Source organism: Molossus molossus, unplaced genomic scaffold (assembly GCF_014108415.1).
Source record: "Molossus molossus isolate mMolMol1 unplaced genomic scaffold, mMolMol1.p scaffold_m16_p_19, whole genome shotgun sequence".
In the NCBI taxonomy this organism is placed as follows: Eukaryota; Metazoa; Chordata; class Mammalia; order Chiroptera; family Molossidae; genus Molossus; species Molossus molossus.
In genome coordinates, this window is record NW_023425354.1 from 55,858,227 (window position 1) to 55,875,445 (window position 17,219).

Genomic DNA, 17,219 nt, shown 5'->3' on the forward strand with positions numbered 1-17,219 from the left:
CTTTGCACACTTCCCATTGTGTTTGCTTATTTATTTACTTATTTATGTGTCTTTTCCCCTCACTACACTGTAAGCTTTTTAGAGCTGGGGTTTATCTCCATTCCCAGTGCCAAGTATACGGCCTGACACATAGAAGATACTTATTTTTTTTGTTGACTTAAATAAATGACAAAATCTTGACCCCCACCCCTTAAAAAGAATATATGGTATGATTGTACTTCCATGAAAAATCCATGATAGGTCAATCCATGGAAACAGAACAAGACCAGGGATTGTCAGGGGCTGAGTGGGGAGGATGAGCAGTGACTGAGACCAGGCCCTGGGTTTGTCTGGATGACAATGTTCTGGATCTAGAGAGTGGCTGTGATGACTGGTGGTCGTGAAAACTTGTGAATGCACTTAATGCTGCTGGAATGTACACTGTGAAGGATCATACTGTTAAATTTAATTTTATTTCAATTAAGTTTATTGTAATAGCATTTTATTAAATCTATTCTAAATACATTTTTTATTAACTTAATAGTAAAAGAAATACAGTTTTATTCTTTTGTGTTGTTGTTTTTGTACAAGACTGGAGTTTATTGAGAACCATGAGTAGGTGGTGCTGGGGTCACTTGGCTGGTTGGCAGCTGGGGCCCAGGGATGGGCTGATCGGGCTTTGTGATTGGCATAGAATGCTCCCAATGAGAGGCCAGCCCTTGGCCTCTGACCACCCAGTTCTGAGTCTGGGCACTGGCCAGAGTTGGATCCCTGAGGAAGCAGCATCCTGGCTTCCAGGAGGGCAGGTCATAAAGGAAAGAACACTTCCCCCTGGAAGGTTCATGGGTCTTGAGGCCAAAACACACCTTCTGTGATTCTCCAGCTCCACACTGCTGGCTTGACCTCCCACCTGCCAGAAGGTTCTTGTGAGTAAGCTGAGCAGTTGGGAGCTCCCAGCAGGGGCAAGGCTGTTACTTTCCAGGCTGTGAGCACATTTGCATTTAAGATTGTTTCTTTTGTGTTTCCCAGGTCTGTCTATGTAGTAATCCAAAGTGTTAAGAGAAAAGAAACTGGGCCCTCCTGGGCTCAGCCATGTCAAGACAACGGGCAGGGCTAGAGGGTGGACCTGGAGTTTCTGAAGACACAGTTTGGGAAGTGTGTGATGTGGGAGGACCACTGGGCTCCCAGCTGGAGGAACTGCACGTCATTCCACTCCACACCATCAGTGAGGACCCTCTACATGTCCTGCTGCTGCTGAGCCCTGCAGACCAGGTGTCTGATGCCTTTGATGGACTGTATTTTGGACTCCACCTTTTTGTCCATGGTTTTCTTGGGCAGAAACATCACTTTCTTGTTCTTCTTGGGGACCATGGTCATGGACACTGTGGGCGTGGCTGTGGCCTCACCAATGTTGGGCAGACTGCTCACCTGGACAGACTGGATGGCACACTTGAGATTATTTTTGGTGGTAGGAAGGGCTCTCCCTTTGTCTGTGGGCTGAGCTGCCATCCAGTAATCCAATTGCAGCCCCATCAGCTTGGCAGCGACACCCTGGTTGGTGGAGGGCAGGTCTTTCTTCACTGATGAGGAAAATGGTGGGGTGAGCGAGACGTCTTTGGTGGCCAAAGATGTGGATGGCAAAGGGAACAAAAGCCTGCTAGAGCCCGAGGGGGCCACATTATAAGAGTCTCCTGACATGCATGAGGACAGTCCCACTATTCCAACCTTCACCACCCAGGAAGGGAATGATCTTCATCAAGGACTTTTCACTGGGGCTCTTTGGCTTGTAGGTAAGCATGGCCTTTGCAATGGGCAGCTGGTGGACACAGGTGACCCCCACGATGTACCGTGAGATTTTCCACACGATGTTCAGTGTGTCCTGCATTCTGATCTGGGCCTCCATTCTGTTGAACCTGTTCTGCCAGGCCAGGTCCTGGAAGAAGATGTTATAGTAGTGATCCACAGAGCCCAGGTTCCTGGCTGTGGGAACCCAGTGGGATGACCACAAAGCACACATAGCCCAGCCAGTCAGCCATCTGGTGGGACAGCTGCTCCATGTAGAGCCGCAGGACGGCATTGAGGTACTGCTGCGTCGTGACCACCACGATCTTCACCGGTGTCATGGGCTGGAAATGCAGCTGTAGGTTCTCTCTATCCAGGAGTTGATGGAGCAGAAGGCCACCTGGAGGTCAGCCTCAGAGCGGGTGCACACCACGGACAGCAAGCGCCACTGCAGGTCATCAAACAGAACCTGCCCCCAGCCAGTTGGCAGTGTTGACGAGGATGATGTTCATAGGCTGAGGGTCATCAGTGATGAGGACATGGTTCAGATGGTCGACCACAGTCATCCTGGGGATCTGCAGCTGGCTGTGCATATCCAGGCAGTGCTCCTCATCCAGGCTGTCGAACAGCTTGTTCTGTGGCCATGCCTCCTCCCACTGATTCTGGGATGTGCTCCAGCCCCACAGGTCAGCCTGGGGCTCCTCCGACCTGGGGAAGGGGGTGACGAGAGACATGGTCTCAGTAATGTGTCCACTAGGGGGCAGCTTCTCACTAAACACATCCTGGGTGGAATTCTGGGCCTCTAGGCTGTCTTGGGGCCATGCCAATGGCTCCCCGGGTATGGATGTGCTGGAGGCCCAGTCAAAGACAAAGTCACTTGGCTGCTTGATTCTTGGGACCTGCTTCTCCTCGGGCATGTCAGCAGGACTCGGAGGCTCCTTCTGGCAGCAGGCGCTGTGGATGCTCCCAGTCTCTGGTTGTGTGCTGAAGTGTGGCAGGCCTTTGATGTATCCCCTGGGCTTTGGCTCAGGGATGCCCAGGATGCTGTCGTCATCCTCCAGATCTGGTCCACCGACGCTGAGGTTCTCCACTGTGTCATACCAGATGTCCAAGTCCTCCTGTCCCTTAGGGACATGCTTCGCAGTGCCCTTGTTTGAGCAATGAACCACCAAGTCCACATCTTTCTCCTGTGCAGAAGCTTTTGAGTTTGTTGCAGTCTCATGTGTTTATTTTCTTCTTTGTTTCTGTTGCCTTAGGTGATGTATCAGTGAAAATTCTGCTGCATATGATGTCAGAAATTTTGTTGCCTATATTTTCTTCTAAAATTTTTATGGATTCATGAGTCACATTTAAGTCTTTTATCCATTTTGAGTTTATTCTTGTGTATGGTATAAGTTGATGGTCTAGTTTCATTTTTTTGCCTGTAGCTGTCCAATTTTCCCAGCACCATTTGTTAAAGAGCCTGTCTTTACTCCACTGTATGCTCTTGGCACCTTTGTCAAATATTAATTGAGCATACTGCCTTAGGTCCATTTCTGGGTTCTCTGATCTGTTCCACTAGTCTATATGCCTGTTCTTGTGCCAGTACCAGGCTGTTTTGAGTACAGTGGCTTTGTAGTATAACCTGAAATCTGGTAATGTGATCCCTCCTACTTTGTCTTTTGTTCAAGTTTGTTGTGGCAATTCGAGTTTTTTTTTTGTTTTGTTTTGTTTTTTTGGTTTTATATGAACTTTTAAAGTATTTGTTCTATTTCTGTTAAATATGGCATTAGTATTTTGATGGGGATTGCACTAAATTTATAAATTACTTTGAGTAATATGGACATTTTAGTGATGTTAATTATTCCAGTCCATGAACAAGGTATGTGCTTCCACTTTTTAATATATTTCTCTATTTCTTTTTTCAATGTCCTATAGTTGTTTGCAAATAGGTACTTTACTTCTTTGGTTAAGTTTATTCCTAGGTATTTTAATTTTTTTTGCCACAATGGTACATGGGATAGTTTTTTAGTTTCTTTTTCTGTGAGTTCATGATAGATATATAAGAATGCTATCAGCCCTGGCCGGTTTGGCTCAGCGGTTGGAGCATCGGCCTATGTACCAGAGAGTCCTGGGTTGGGTTCCCGCTAGGGGCATGTACAAAAATAAATAAATAAATACATACATAAATACATAAAAAATAAAAAGGATGCTATTATTTTCTTGTCTGCCCTCCCTCTGCCAAAGCCCAAGCTGAGTGGCTGTGGCTATTTTAGTGCTCTGTCCTAGCCTTCTGCACTGTGGAGCGGGTTTGGGATTTTATCCCCAAGGGTGGTGCTCACAGCTAAGGCTGCTGCTGTTCATGGGCTCCCAGCCCCTCTGTCACATGTCCTCAATTCTACCAGGATTGATTCAGTGTCCCTGGTTATATGGTCCTTGCAAGCTGCTTTTCTGTTGCTTTTTCCCAACAATTTGTTTTAATTATACTTTCTGTATTGAAAATGCCCAAGTCAAGTTTTTTTCTCTTTGTCCAATTATATTTTCTATTGAACATCCTCAATTTCACTTCTCACTATTCCTTTTCTCTCATTTGTTCTCCCTCCCACTTAGGGTTAAAAAAAAAAAAAAGGAACACATGGATCCATGCTAATTTCCCCTTTTATCAGAGGAACACTCTCCTTACTCTTAAAAACTAAAAACCAGGAATTCCAAAATGGTGTCAGAGTGAATGGAAGCTACAAAGACCATCTCCCAGGACCAAACTGAAATTACAACTAAAATAAAGACAGCATTTGTTGTTTGTTGATTTATTGATGGCAGCCATTCTGACAGGTGTGAAATAATACTTCATTGTATTTTTTATTTGCATCTCTTTGATGATTAGTAACCTTGAGCATTTTTTCATATGACTACCGTCTTGTACTACTTTCTATTAAATATAAATTTATATCTATAAATTATATATTATCAGTGATGTCCCTTATTTGTGCATAGGAAAAAGTATTGAAATATACACACCATAATATCAAAGCAGTTATTATTGAGCTGAGGAATCATAATTGATTTAAAAGTTTATTATTTGCATTTGTGTAATCAGATAAAAGTAGTTTAAAATTAAGGGGCAGTAAAACACAGGGTGTGAAAAGTTGAAAGAGAAAAGGTCAATAGCTTTTGACTGAAAAGTGATGACATTTAAGACAGAGAAGTATTAACAGTTACAAGGAAAAATTAAATATAGATCAAGAAAATGAATAAGAGCGCAATCACCTAGAGATGTGAATATAAATTACAAGCTTAAGAACACTGACACTAAAAGAAATAAAAATAGCTAGAAGCATTAGATCAATTAGAAAAAGATTAAATAACACCCCCCCCCCAAATTTATATGCATGTCTAAATGCAGAAGAGAAACAATCCCAAGAATAGGATCAGACTGAGGATGCTGATTAGAGTCACAGATGATAAAGTAGCACAGAATGAAATGAGATACAAACAAGTAAAGCATGTCAAGTATATAAAAAACTGGTCCTTTTTATGAAACAGCTTTAGCAAGAGTTTGCTAAAACTAAAATTTCAAAAGATAATTTAAAAATACCAAGTGAGGGTATACTTGAAATGAATCTTAACATCTTGGTTCTCATTTACTTACCTTGAAATATGTCCCATCCCCATCCAAGGTTTTTTTCCTTCCTTTAACTGGAAATCATGTCTGGTTTGGAAACTGCAAAAAGGAAATGGGACTTCATTGTGTTGGTGACAAGAGCCATTGCAGAATTCAATGAGGTCATCAATCTTTGGGAAGGTGTGGCCAAAATAGAAAATTCCATATGATTACAAAAGTATCTGGGGGACTGTGCTCAGGTGCAGGTTTTTAGATTGGTCAATGAAGATAAAAAGTTTGCACTCTACAAAGAGCAGAGTGTTTACTTTATAAAAGAGTCCATAAGAAATCATAAATCTCTGAACCCTCAGCTCCATTTGATCCAATGGTAAGATAGAGAGTCACAGAAGAGAAGCTGTTTTCACCCAGAAAGACCAGGTTTCTGTGGTTCTCCCTCATTGCATCCCTGTGCAGATTCCTTTGTGTAGGGTTTGTTAACTTCCATTCTTCTGGAATTTAATACTAACAGAAGTCTACTGTTACATCCTTGAGTGTCATTGATTCCTAAACATCAAACACATGAAATAATGCAGTACTATCCATTACACAGCCTATTGGCAAGAAAAATACATATGCTATTGACAAGGAGATTCATGTGAACAGAAAACCCTTAATCTTAAAGGGAATTTTCAAGTCATCTAGTTCAACTCCTAAGAGTATATTTTAATATCTTCAGCAAGTAGTCATCTAATCTCTGCCTGAACTGCTTCAGGAATTAAAACATTATTTTACAAGGCAGCCTACTCCATTTTCAGAAGCTTTTTATAATTTAGGGTACACTTTTACAATTTAAATAAAAATATGTCTTCAAGTAACTTCTAACCATTGGTTTATTTTTTTTAAACCAAGAAGCATAAGTTTCTTCCTTCACTAGGAGCTCTTAAAGAATTTTAAAACTTATTACATATGTAATGCAATAGGAATGTGTATACAAAAGTCACTGTCAATTGAACAACAGTGTACCCACACCCAGCCTGAGAAATAAAACTACCAATACCTTTGACATCTCCTGTATGTCTTTCCTGAACCTTATCCCTGCAGGAATAATAACCTATATTAAATGCTGTAGGAAGCATTTTCTTACTTTCTTTTATGGTTTAACCAAAAGTATATGTATTTCTGAACAAGACGCTGATTAATTTTGCTTCTATTTAAATATTACATAAATAGATTGTATTGTATATGTTCTTGCTTGCTTTGGTAAATATGTCATTTAGATTCATCCATGTTGATGCATGAAACTGTAGTTACTAGTTAATTTTCACTCCTCAATTGCATGACATTTTATGAATATACTATAATATACTTACTCTTTCTACTACTGATGACATTTGACTTTTTTCTAGGTTTCTGGTGTTACAAACAATGCTGCTATAAACATTTTTGTTTCCTCTTCAGTAAAATTCCCATGTGCTTTGCTCTTTCTTTTTTCTATTGGATTCCTTGTCTTTTTCTTATTGATTCATGGGAATGGCCTTGGAACTAGGTTGTAGTTGTAGTTGCAAGAATTTTGAGAAGGTTAGTGAACAGCCTGAGGTCATCCTGCAGACTATTAATCCAAGTACCATAGTCTTTGAAGAGGCTGCTGTTGAAGCTCTAAGGAGAGTGAGAAAATGTTCTTGGAAATCTGTGGAAAGGAGAGCCTTGTTGTGTGGTGGCAGGAAGTTCAAGGACACTTCTGCTTGCAGTAATGTGACAAGTAGACTATGTATCTAATGAACATAGTAATCTAGGAAAGAGGTTTCCAGACAGAACATTGAAATACCTCTTGGTTGCTTCTTGCTGCTTATACTAAAATGCAAGATGAGAGCTATAAACTGAAGGAAGGAAGCTAAACATGAAAAAGCCAGGAATCGAAAGGTTTGAACATTAGCAGCCTTTGCATACAGAAAACAATGTTAAACATTAAGGAATGGATCCTAGGTAAAGATAAAATTCAGGACACTATGAAGAAGACACAGCCTAAAGATAAAGCCTAGGTATGACTGCAAAATTCTTTGCTAAGACTTCAGAGAGTCAGCCAAATAAGAGGACTTCTAGTTAGTCTTAAGAGTGATGTCCCTCCACAATTTCAGTAGATATTCATGATAGAGAAGGGCTTATCTTGAAAGAGATTTGTGGATGTGGCTATTGTTTAATATTAATTCCAATGCAACTCAAAGGAGACTCAATACGTTTTTAAGATATTTACACTGCTAGAAACATGACCAGATTGCACTGAAAGTGAAAGAGACAACTAGTATTGCCACGATGCATGTCTGTGAAGTGCTTTCTTTTTCTCCTCTATGGTTCATCTCTTGGTGTGTTGCTCTTCAGGGCTTCTTGATTTTTTACAGAGGTCTTTTAAGTCCTAGGTTTTGTGTCCTGTTTTCTGTTCTCTGTAAAAATTCAGTTTGTGGGCCATGAGGTCCTAGCATATAATTAGCAGTGTCAATGCTTACCTATTCCACCAGGTTCATCTTTCTCTTGAGCTTTTACATATATATGTGTGTATGATCCCAAGAATATTTATTTGATGTGAACCCCAAGAAGGAATTTATCTGCTAAGATGGACTCCCCATGGTCAATGAGGGCCCAAATTTTAGGACTAATAAGAGTCTAACAGCCCTGGCCAATTTGGCTCAGCGGTTAGAGCATTGGCCTGTGGTCTGGAGAGGCCTGGGTTTGGTTCCCGCTGGGGGCACGTACCTCAGTTGCAGTTTGTCCCCAGCTCTGGTTGGGTCATGCCTGTGGGAGGCAGCCACTCAATGTGTCCCTTTCACATCAATGTTTCTTTCTCTCTCTCCTTCTCTCTCCCTCCCACTCTATCTGAACAAAAAATGGAAAAATGTCCTCAGGTAAGGATAAAAAAAAAAAGAGTCTAACAGACATTTGGTTACAGGGGCTCACCATGGAATCTGTACCAGGGAGAACCTGAGACTGACCTCTCAGCTTCTGGCTTCCCGCACTCACTTGTTTACCAAAATGGGAACTGGGGGTGGGAAATTCTCTATAAACAGTGACCTCTCCTTTGTCTCAGTGAAGCACAATTTAATTTGCTCTCTGGAACTGTCTCTTGATGCTTTTGGAAGCTCCTTTTTCTCAAATAAATGCTTTTTATTTCTTATTAGCATCTAAAATAATTTTGGTTTATACTTACATACATACATTTTATCAAGAACTTTTAGCTACATTGTATTCAAAAACAGATTATATAAATATCCAAGCTGTCATGTTACCTTCCAAGAGAGCTCTTAATTTGAAGATCACTATAAACTATCCTCCAAGTTTTCTTTTTATCACAAAATGTAGTTCCTGTCTATGGCCAGAATTCTTGGATTGCTAGACTTCAGGATAAACTAAATGTATTTTCAAACCAATGTTGTACTGATTCCAGGTGCTAATTTCCTTTCCCTCCTGTATAGTCATTAAAATGACAGTAAAAACATAAATAGGAATCAATCCACAAGGATTTTAAGAAGACAAAATAAGACAAACATCCACAAGGATTTTAAGAAGACAAAATAAGACAAACATGAAAAAATTCTCCAATCTGGGTAAAAATGAGTAATAATCAGAGAAATAAAACTAAAAAGTCAGCAAATAATTTCAGGTGAATAAAATGCTGCACAAGAAAGGAAACACAGTCACAGTAGAGTACTTATCAGAAGCTAACAAAATTTACACAGATGTAAATGCAAACTAGTAATCTACCCTCCAGTTGTGATGTAGGCATGCTGAGAAAACTGGAGGAGGAAGGTACAGTGAAATCCCAGAAGAGGGCCAAAACTGATGTAGCAAGAAAGACTGGCATAAGTACATCGTTAGAAACAAAGACAGTTTTTTTTTGTTTGTTTTTTGTTTTTTTTTACAAAACTAGGAGTTGAAAAGTGTTTGATTCCGGTGTGCTGAAGAATTCTATTTTTTAGTTTTATAAGCCTCTTATCACTATTAGAGTTTTCCATCATGTACGTAAGTTATTCAATACAAATAAAAATTAATTAAAAAAAAAACATGATCCATTACTTAATTCTACATATATTTATTGAGCCCTACTGTGTGCCAAACACAGTGTGAAGCACTGGGGAGTCCGCACGATCCATCATTAAGGAACTTACAGTTTAGTAATGAGGCAGGTGGAAGACCAAGGGGAAGAGGCAAGGGGTTGAACCGGTTCAGAGCTAAACCTTGATGGGAAGAAGGCAGGAGCACAGACAGAGCACTTCAAGTTTGGTGTCACTGATGGTGTCTGATGTTGAGAGACTGAGTAAAATAAGAAATGAAAGGCTTCCATCGGCTTTAACAAAATAGAGATGGCTGTTGACGGTGGTGGGCACTTCTGGTGGAGTGGTAGGCCTGGAAAACAGGCTGCAGATAGCAGAGGAATGAATGGAAATAAGGAAGGGTAGACATCTTTTTCAAGGTTGTCAGGGAAAAAAAAAGGTTAAAATAGTAATTTACAATTTATATTCACTAATGGTAAGAATGTATATTGTGCTACTTTGAAGTGAATTTTTGAACAATCTATCAAAATTTGTAGTGTGAAATTCTTATGATTTATATGACATTAACACACGTTTGTAAAATATCTGTGTGACAATTGGTGCTGTAGTACTGTGTGTAAAAGCAAGTAAGTCATCATCAAAAGGGGAATGGGTGAATAAATTATGCTATAACCGTGTGATGCAATGTACAATCATTAAAATAACAGAGGGTGCACCTACTCACACACACAATTTCTAATGTTTGTAGTTTACTGAAGTTTTGGGCTAAATACGTAATACATTTTGTTTATGTTCCATGAACGTCCTAAAAGAAAGTGTATTCTGTCCATGTATTAACAAATTCAAGATACATGTTTATATTTACAAGTTTGGCCTCATTAAATAAGTCTAACTATGTCATAGACTCATAGAAGAGAATTAGTCTCTCACAGCAACTGTGCCTTTCTATTTATATGTCATAAAAGATTTGCTTTATATATTTTCAAGTTATTCGGTGCATCTAAGGGTATAATGTCTTCATTATTGATTATATATTCTCTTAGTAGGGGTCTTAATTAATTAATTAAATTTTTATTTTTATTGATTTTATAGAGAGGAAGGGAGAGGGAGAAAGAGCTAGAACATTGATTGGCCACCTCCAGCATGCCCCACACTCGAGATTTGGCCCACAACCTGGGCATGTGCCCTGACCAGGAATCAAACTGGCGACCTCTTGGTGCATGGGTTGATGCCCAACCACTGAGCCACACTGGCCGAGCCAGAGTCTTTTAATTCAGTATATTGTCTTAAATTCTACAATGTCTGATATTACCATTGTCTCTCCAAAAATATTTTTTGTTTGAGTTTGGCTATATCTGCAGCTATCATTTTAAGTTTGGGAGGAAATAAGGGAAGGAGCCATTTAAACTGATAACAAGAAATAAAAATAAACAATAAATGTTTAAAAAGATGTTCTATAGCATACAATAATCAAACACATGCAAACAAAACAAGATATCAACTGGCAAAATTAGAAAGTTTTGTAACATTATATTTAGCAAGGGAATACTAGCTACTCATTCTGTAAATTGTTTAGTCACTTTAGAGGAAATTTGGTAATTTTTATTAAAACCAAACGTAGGTACATATACTATAAATTTGGCATTATCTCTACAGAAACATTATCCAATGTGCATTGCAGTTTTGTTGTACTAGGGGAAGAACTGAAACAACCTAAATGCCTGCAATAAGTAAGTGAATAAAGTGTGGTATAGTCAAACAATGAAATACCACACTGTACCTAAAAGAAATAAACTGAAATTATACATCTCAATGTTACCGACAGGGACTGGCCCAGAGCGGGTGTGCCTCAAGCCAGCCTGTAGTGTGTGAATTTTTTACTTCATGTAGGAAAGTCTTCATGGCACAACTTCTGATAGTTGGGAGAGTATGTTGATTAAAGCTGGGGACAGAAGGAAGGAAGACATTACACTAGAAGAAATAACAGGAGAGAGCCTAGGCAGGGCTCTATCTAGAGAGAAATGTTATAGAAAAAAAATGAGTCAAGGTGGGGCTGCTTTAGCTCACTGGGAAGTCAGAGAGAAAATGGGGACTTGAACAGGATCAGAGGGTGAGCCCAGGCTGAGCTGCCACTGCCCACTCCTCCTCTGATTGCAAGACTCCTGGGGACCCTTAGAATTTGGGAAGAAATAAAATGTTCATGCTCAGAAGGGGCACAGGCATTCTATAGAGCAAGCCTGCACTTAGTCTTTGTCCTGAAGACTTTTTATCCCGCAGGTGAGAATCTTAGGGCAGGGTTTCTACAGAATATTTATTACCTTTCCAGGTGTATGTTTTGCTTTATATAAAAATATATATTTATATAAATATATTTATATATATAAATTTTTATTAATTTATGTTGCTTATAGATGTTTCTCCTCTTTTCCCCCTAGATACCTTCCTCCCAATCCCACTCCCTGCCAAAAAATTTGATGTCTATGTATATTGGTTACACATGCATGCATATAAGTTCTTTGATTTATTTCATCCCTCCCACACACACCCCCTCTGAGTTTTGTCAGTCTGAACCATACTCATTTCTATATCTCCGTATTTTGTTCATCAGTTTATTTTGTTCATTATATTCCACAAATAAGTGAGATCATGTGGTATATGTCTTTCTCCGATTGGCTTATTTTGCTCAGTATAATGCTCTCCAGGTCCCTCCATGTTGCCTCAAAGGATAAGAGATCTTTCTTTCTTACAGCTGCATAGTGTTCCCTCTGTGTACATGTATCACAGCTTTTTTATTCACTCATCTACAAATAGGTACTTGGGCTGTTTCCAAACCTTAGCAATTGTAAATAGTGCTGCTGTGCACATAGGGGTGCATATATTCTTTCTGATTGGTGTTTTAAGTTTCTTAGGATATCTTTCTAGAAATGGGGTTGCAGGGTCAAACATCAATTGCATTTTTGTTTTTTGTTTTTTAGTTGCAGCCAATGGGTTTCTTTCTTTTTTAAATTTATTTTTGCTACAGATCTTTCTCATTTTTCTCCCACTGACACCCTTCTTCTGATTCATCCCCAACCCCCAGCATTGTTGTCTATGTTCATTGGTTAGACATACATGCATATAAATTCTGTGGTTTATTTCTTCCCTCCCTTGATTCCCCTCTTCTGGGGTTTGTCAGTCTCTATCCTATTTCTATGTCTCTGGGTCTATTTTGTTCATCAGCTTGTTTTGTTTATTATATTCCACAAATAAGTGAGATCATATGACATTTGTCTTTCTCTGACTGGCTTGTTTCGCATAGGATAATAGTCTCCAGGTCCCTCCATGTCATCTTAACGGATAGATCTTTCTTTCTTACAGCTGCAGAGTACTCTATTCTGTATATGTATCACAGTTTATTTATCTACTGATCTATTGATGGACACTTGGGCTGTTACCAGATCTTAGCAATTGTAAATAGTGCTGCTATGAACAATAGGGGTATATATATTCTTTCTGACTGGTGTTTCGAACTTCTTAGGATATATTCTTAGAAGTGGGATAATTGGGTCAAATGGCAGTTCAATTTTAATTATTTGAGGAAACACCATGTTGTTTTCCATAGTGGCTGCACCAGTCTGCATTTCCATCAGCAGTGTACCAGAGTCCCCTTTTCTCTGCACCCTTGCCAGCACTTGTTATTTGATGATTTGTTGATGGCAGCCATTCTGACAGGTGTGAGGTGATACCTCACAGTCATTTTAATTTGCATCTCTCTGATGATTAGTGATGTTGAGCATTTTTTTATATGTCTCTTGGCCATTTGTATGTCCTGTTTGGAGAGGTGTCTCCTTAGGTCCTCCACCCATTTTTTAATTGGTTTTTTGGTCTTCCTTTTGTTAAGTTGTATGAGCACTCTATATATTTTGAAAAGTAACCCCTTATCTGATGTATCATTGGCAATTATGCTTTTGCATATAGTGGATTTTCTTTTCATTTTGATGGTTGTTTCTTTTGCTGTGCAGTAGCTTTTGAGTTTGATGTTTGTTTCTCTTGCCTTAGGCATTATATCAGTGAAAATTCTGCTATGTGTGATGTCTGAAATTTTGTTGCCTACATTTTCTTCTAGAATCATTATGGATTCACCAGTCACATTTAAGCCTTTTATTTATTTTGAGTTTATTCTTGTGTATGGTGTAAGTAGATGGCCTGGTTTTATTTTTTTGCATGTAACTGTCCAATTTACCCAACACCATTTATTAAAGAGGCTGTCTTTATTCCATTGTATGTTCTTCCCTCCTTTGTCAAATATCAATTGACCTTAACAACATGGGTTGATTTCTCCTGTCTCTGTTCTGTTCCATTGATCTATATGCCTCTTTTGTGTCAATATCAGTCTGTTTTGATTACTGTGGCTTTGTAGTATAGTTTGATATATGGTATTGTGATCCCTATACCTTTATTGTTTTTTTCCCTCAAGATTGCTGCAGATATTTGGGGTCTTTTTTGGTTCCATATAAACTTTTGGAGTGTTTGCTCTAGTTCTGTAAAATATGTCACTGGTATTTTAATGGGGATTGCATTGAATCTATAGATTGTTTTGGGTAGTACAATCATTTTAATAATGTTAATTCTTCCAATTCATGAACAAGGCATATGCTTCCACTTCTTTATATCTTCCTCTATTTCTTTTTTCAATGTCTTATAGTTTGCTTACAAATCGCTCCTTTACTTCTTTAGTTAAGTTTATTCCTAGGTGTCTTAATTTTTTTGCTACAGTGGTAAATAGGATTTTTCTTTAGTTTCTCTTTCTGTGAGTTCATTATTGGTGTATAAGAATGCCATCAACTTCTTGAGTTTAATTTTGTAGCCTTCTACTTTACCAAATTTGTTTATTAAATCTAGTAGATATTTGATGGAGTCTTTAGGATTTTCTATGTACAACATCATGTCATCTGTAAATAATGACAGTTTCACTTTCTTCTTTCCAGTTAGGTTCCTTTTTATTTTTCCTTCATGTCTGATTGCTGTGGCGAAGACTTCCAGTACTATGTTAAACAAGAATGGCAAAATTGGGCATCCCTGTTGTCCCTGTTCTCAAAGAAAATGCTTTTAGTTTTTGCCAATTGAGTTTGATGTTGGCTGTAGGTTTTTCATATATGGCCTTTATTATGTCAAGATATGATTACTCTATTCCCACATTGTTGAGCGTTTTTATCAAAAATAGGTGCTGGATTTTGTTGAATGCTTTTTTAGTATCTACTGATATAATCATATGGTTTTTATCTTTCGTTTTGTTTGTGTGGTGTGTCACATTTATTGATTTGAAAATATTGTACCATCCTTCCATCCCTGGGATGAATCCCACTTGGTCAAGGTGAAGAAATTTTTTTAATGTATTGCTGGATCTGATTTGCCAATATTTTGTTAAGGATTTTGACGTTTATGTACATCAGGGATATTGGCCTGTAGTTTTCTTTCTTTGTAGTGTCTTTATCTGGTTTTGGAATTAGAATTATATAGGCCTCATGAAATAAGTTTGGAAGTCTTCCTCTTCTGGGACTTTTTTGAAATAGTTTGAACAAAATGGGTTTTAGTTCTTTGAATGTTCAGTAAAACTGTTAAAAGAAGCCCTCTGGGCCTCAGCTTTTGTGTGCTTAGAGATTCTTGATTACATCTTTAACTTTAGTTGTTATTGGTCTGTTCAAGTTTTCTATTTCTTCTCAGTTCAGTTTTTGGAGACTATGTGTTTCTAAAAATTTGTCCATTTTGCTTAGATTGTCCAATTTGTTGTCGTATAATTGTTCATAGTATTTGTTAATAATTTTTTGTATTTCTGTGGTGTCAGTTGTTACTTCTCCTCTATTGTTACTCATTTTGTTTATTTGGGTCCTGTCTTTGTTTCCTGGCGAATCTAGCTAAGGGTCCATAATCTTGTTTATCCCTTCAAAGAACCAGTTTTTGTTTCATTGATCTTTTGAATTGTTGTTGTTTTTGTTTTGTTTTGTTTTGTTTTGTTTGTCTCTATGTTGTTGATTTCAGCTTTGATCTTTACTATTTCTTTCCTTCCACTTGCTCTGGGTTTTTCTTTGTTTGCTTTCTAGTTCTTTAAGTTGTGAGGTTAAATAGTCAATTAGAAATTTTTCATGTTTCCTGAGGTAGTGCTATAAACTTTCCTTTCAGGGCTGCTTTTGCTGTGTCCCATAAATTTTATGTTGTAGTGTGTTCATTGTTATTGGTTTCCAGAAAGGTTTTAATTTCTTCCTTGATCTCTTTGGTAACCTATTCATTGTTTAATAATATGCTATTTAGCCTCCATGTGTTTAAATGTCTTTTCATGTTGTTTTTTTTTTTTTTTGTAATTGATTTCTAGTTTCATGCCATTGTGACCTGAGAAGGTGTTTGATATGACTTCAATCTTCTTGAATTTGTAGAGACTTAGTTTATGTCCAAACATGTGGTTTATCTTTGAGAAAGTTCCATGTGCACTTGAGAAGAATGTGAATTCTGCAGTTTTGGGGTATCATTCTCTATAGATATCAATTAAATCCATTTGATCTAGTGCACCATTTAGAGTGTCTGTTTTCTTGTTAATTTTTTGCCTAGAGGATCTTTTAAGTGATATCAGTGGCGTGTTGAAATCCCCTGCTATGATTGTGTTGCCTTTTATTTCTCCTTTGAAGTCCTCTAGAAGTTTTTAAATGTACTGTAGTGCCCTGGCCAGTTTGGCTCAGTGGTTAGAGTATCAGCCCGCAAACCAGAAAACACAGGTTCAGTTCCCACTAAGGGCATGTATCTCGGTTGCAGTTTGTCCCTGGCCCTGGTTGGGATTGTGTGGGTGGCAACCAGCTGATGTGTCTCTGTCACATTGATGTCTCTCTCTCTCTCTCTCTCTTCCTCCCTCTCTCCTTCCCACTCTATCTGAAGATAAATGCAAAAATGTCCTCGGGTGAGGATAAAGATAGATAGATAAATGAATGAATGAATAAATAAATAAATAAATAAATAATGTATTGTAGTGCTCCTATATTGAGTTCATATATGTTTACTAGGGTTATATCTTCCTGTTGGATAGATCCTTTCAATATTATGTAGTGGCCTTCTCTGTCCTAGTAATGGCCTTTACTTTAAAGTTTATTTTATCATATATGAGTATTGCTACTCCAGCTTTTTTTTTTCTTTTTATTTGCTTGGAAGATTTTTTTTCATCCCTTCACTTTCAACTTATGTGAGTCTTTTGTTGTGAGGTGGGTCTCTTATAAACAACATATATATGAGTCATGCTTTCTTTTCCAATCAGCTACTTTTGATTGGAGTATTCAATCTATTTACATTTAAGTTTATTATTGACATGTATTTATTTATTGACATTTTTTGTTTATTGTGCTTCTATTTTTTTTGCCTATTTCTTCTACTAATTACAGAAGTCCTTTTAACATTTTTTGCAGTGCTGGTTTGGTGCCAGTATATTTCCTTAGCCTTTTGTTTTGTTTTGTTGTTTGGGAAGCTTTTTATTTGACCTTCTATTTTGAATGATAGCTTTGCTGGGTAGAGTAGTCTTGGATTCAGATCCTTGTTTTCCATGACCTTGACTACTTCGTGCCATTCCCTTCTGGCCTGTAATGTTCCTTGTGAGAAGTCAGCTGAGAGCCTTAAGAGGTTTCCTTTGTAGGTAACCTGTTGCTTATCTCTTGCTGCTTTTAGGATTCTCTCTTTGTCTTTAATTTTTGGCATTTTAATTACTATGTGTCTTGGTGTGGGCCTGTTTGGGTTCTTCTTACTTGGGGCTCTCTGTGCTTCTTGAACTTGAATGACTTCTTTCTTCAACAAATTACGGAAGTTTTCTGTCACTATTTCTT

The 17,219-nt window shown here is 38.2% G+C and overlaps 1 pseudogene; it reads right to left on the reverse strand.

Annotated features, from left to right (window-relative positions):
• Nucleotides 1-1,092: 1,092 nt before the first annotated feature.
• LOC118634911 lies at nt 1,093-6,407 on the reverse strand (annotated as a pseudogene).
• Nucleotides 6,408-17,219: the final 10,812 nt, after the last annotated feature.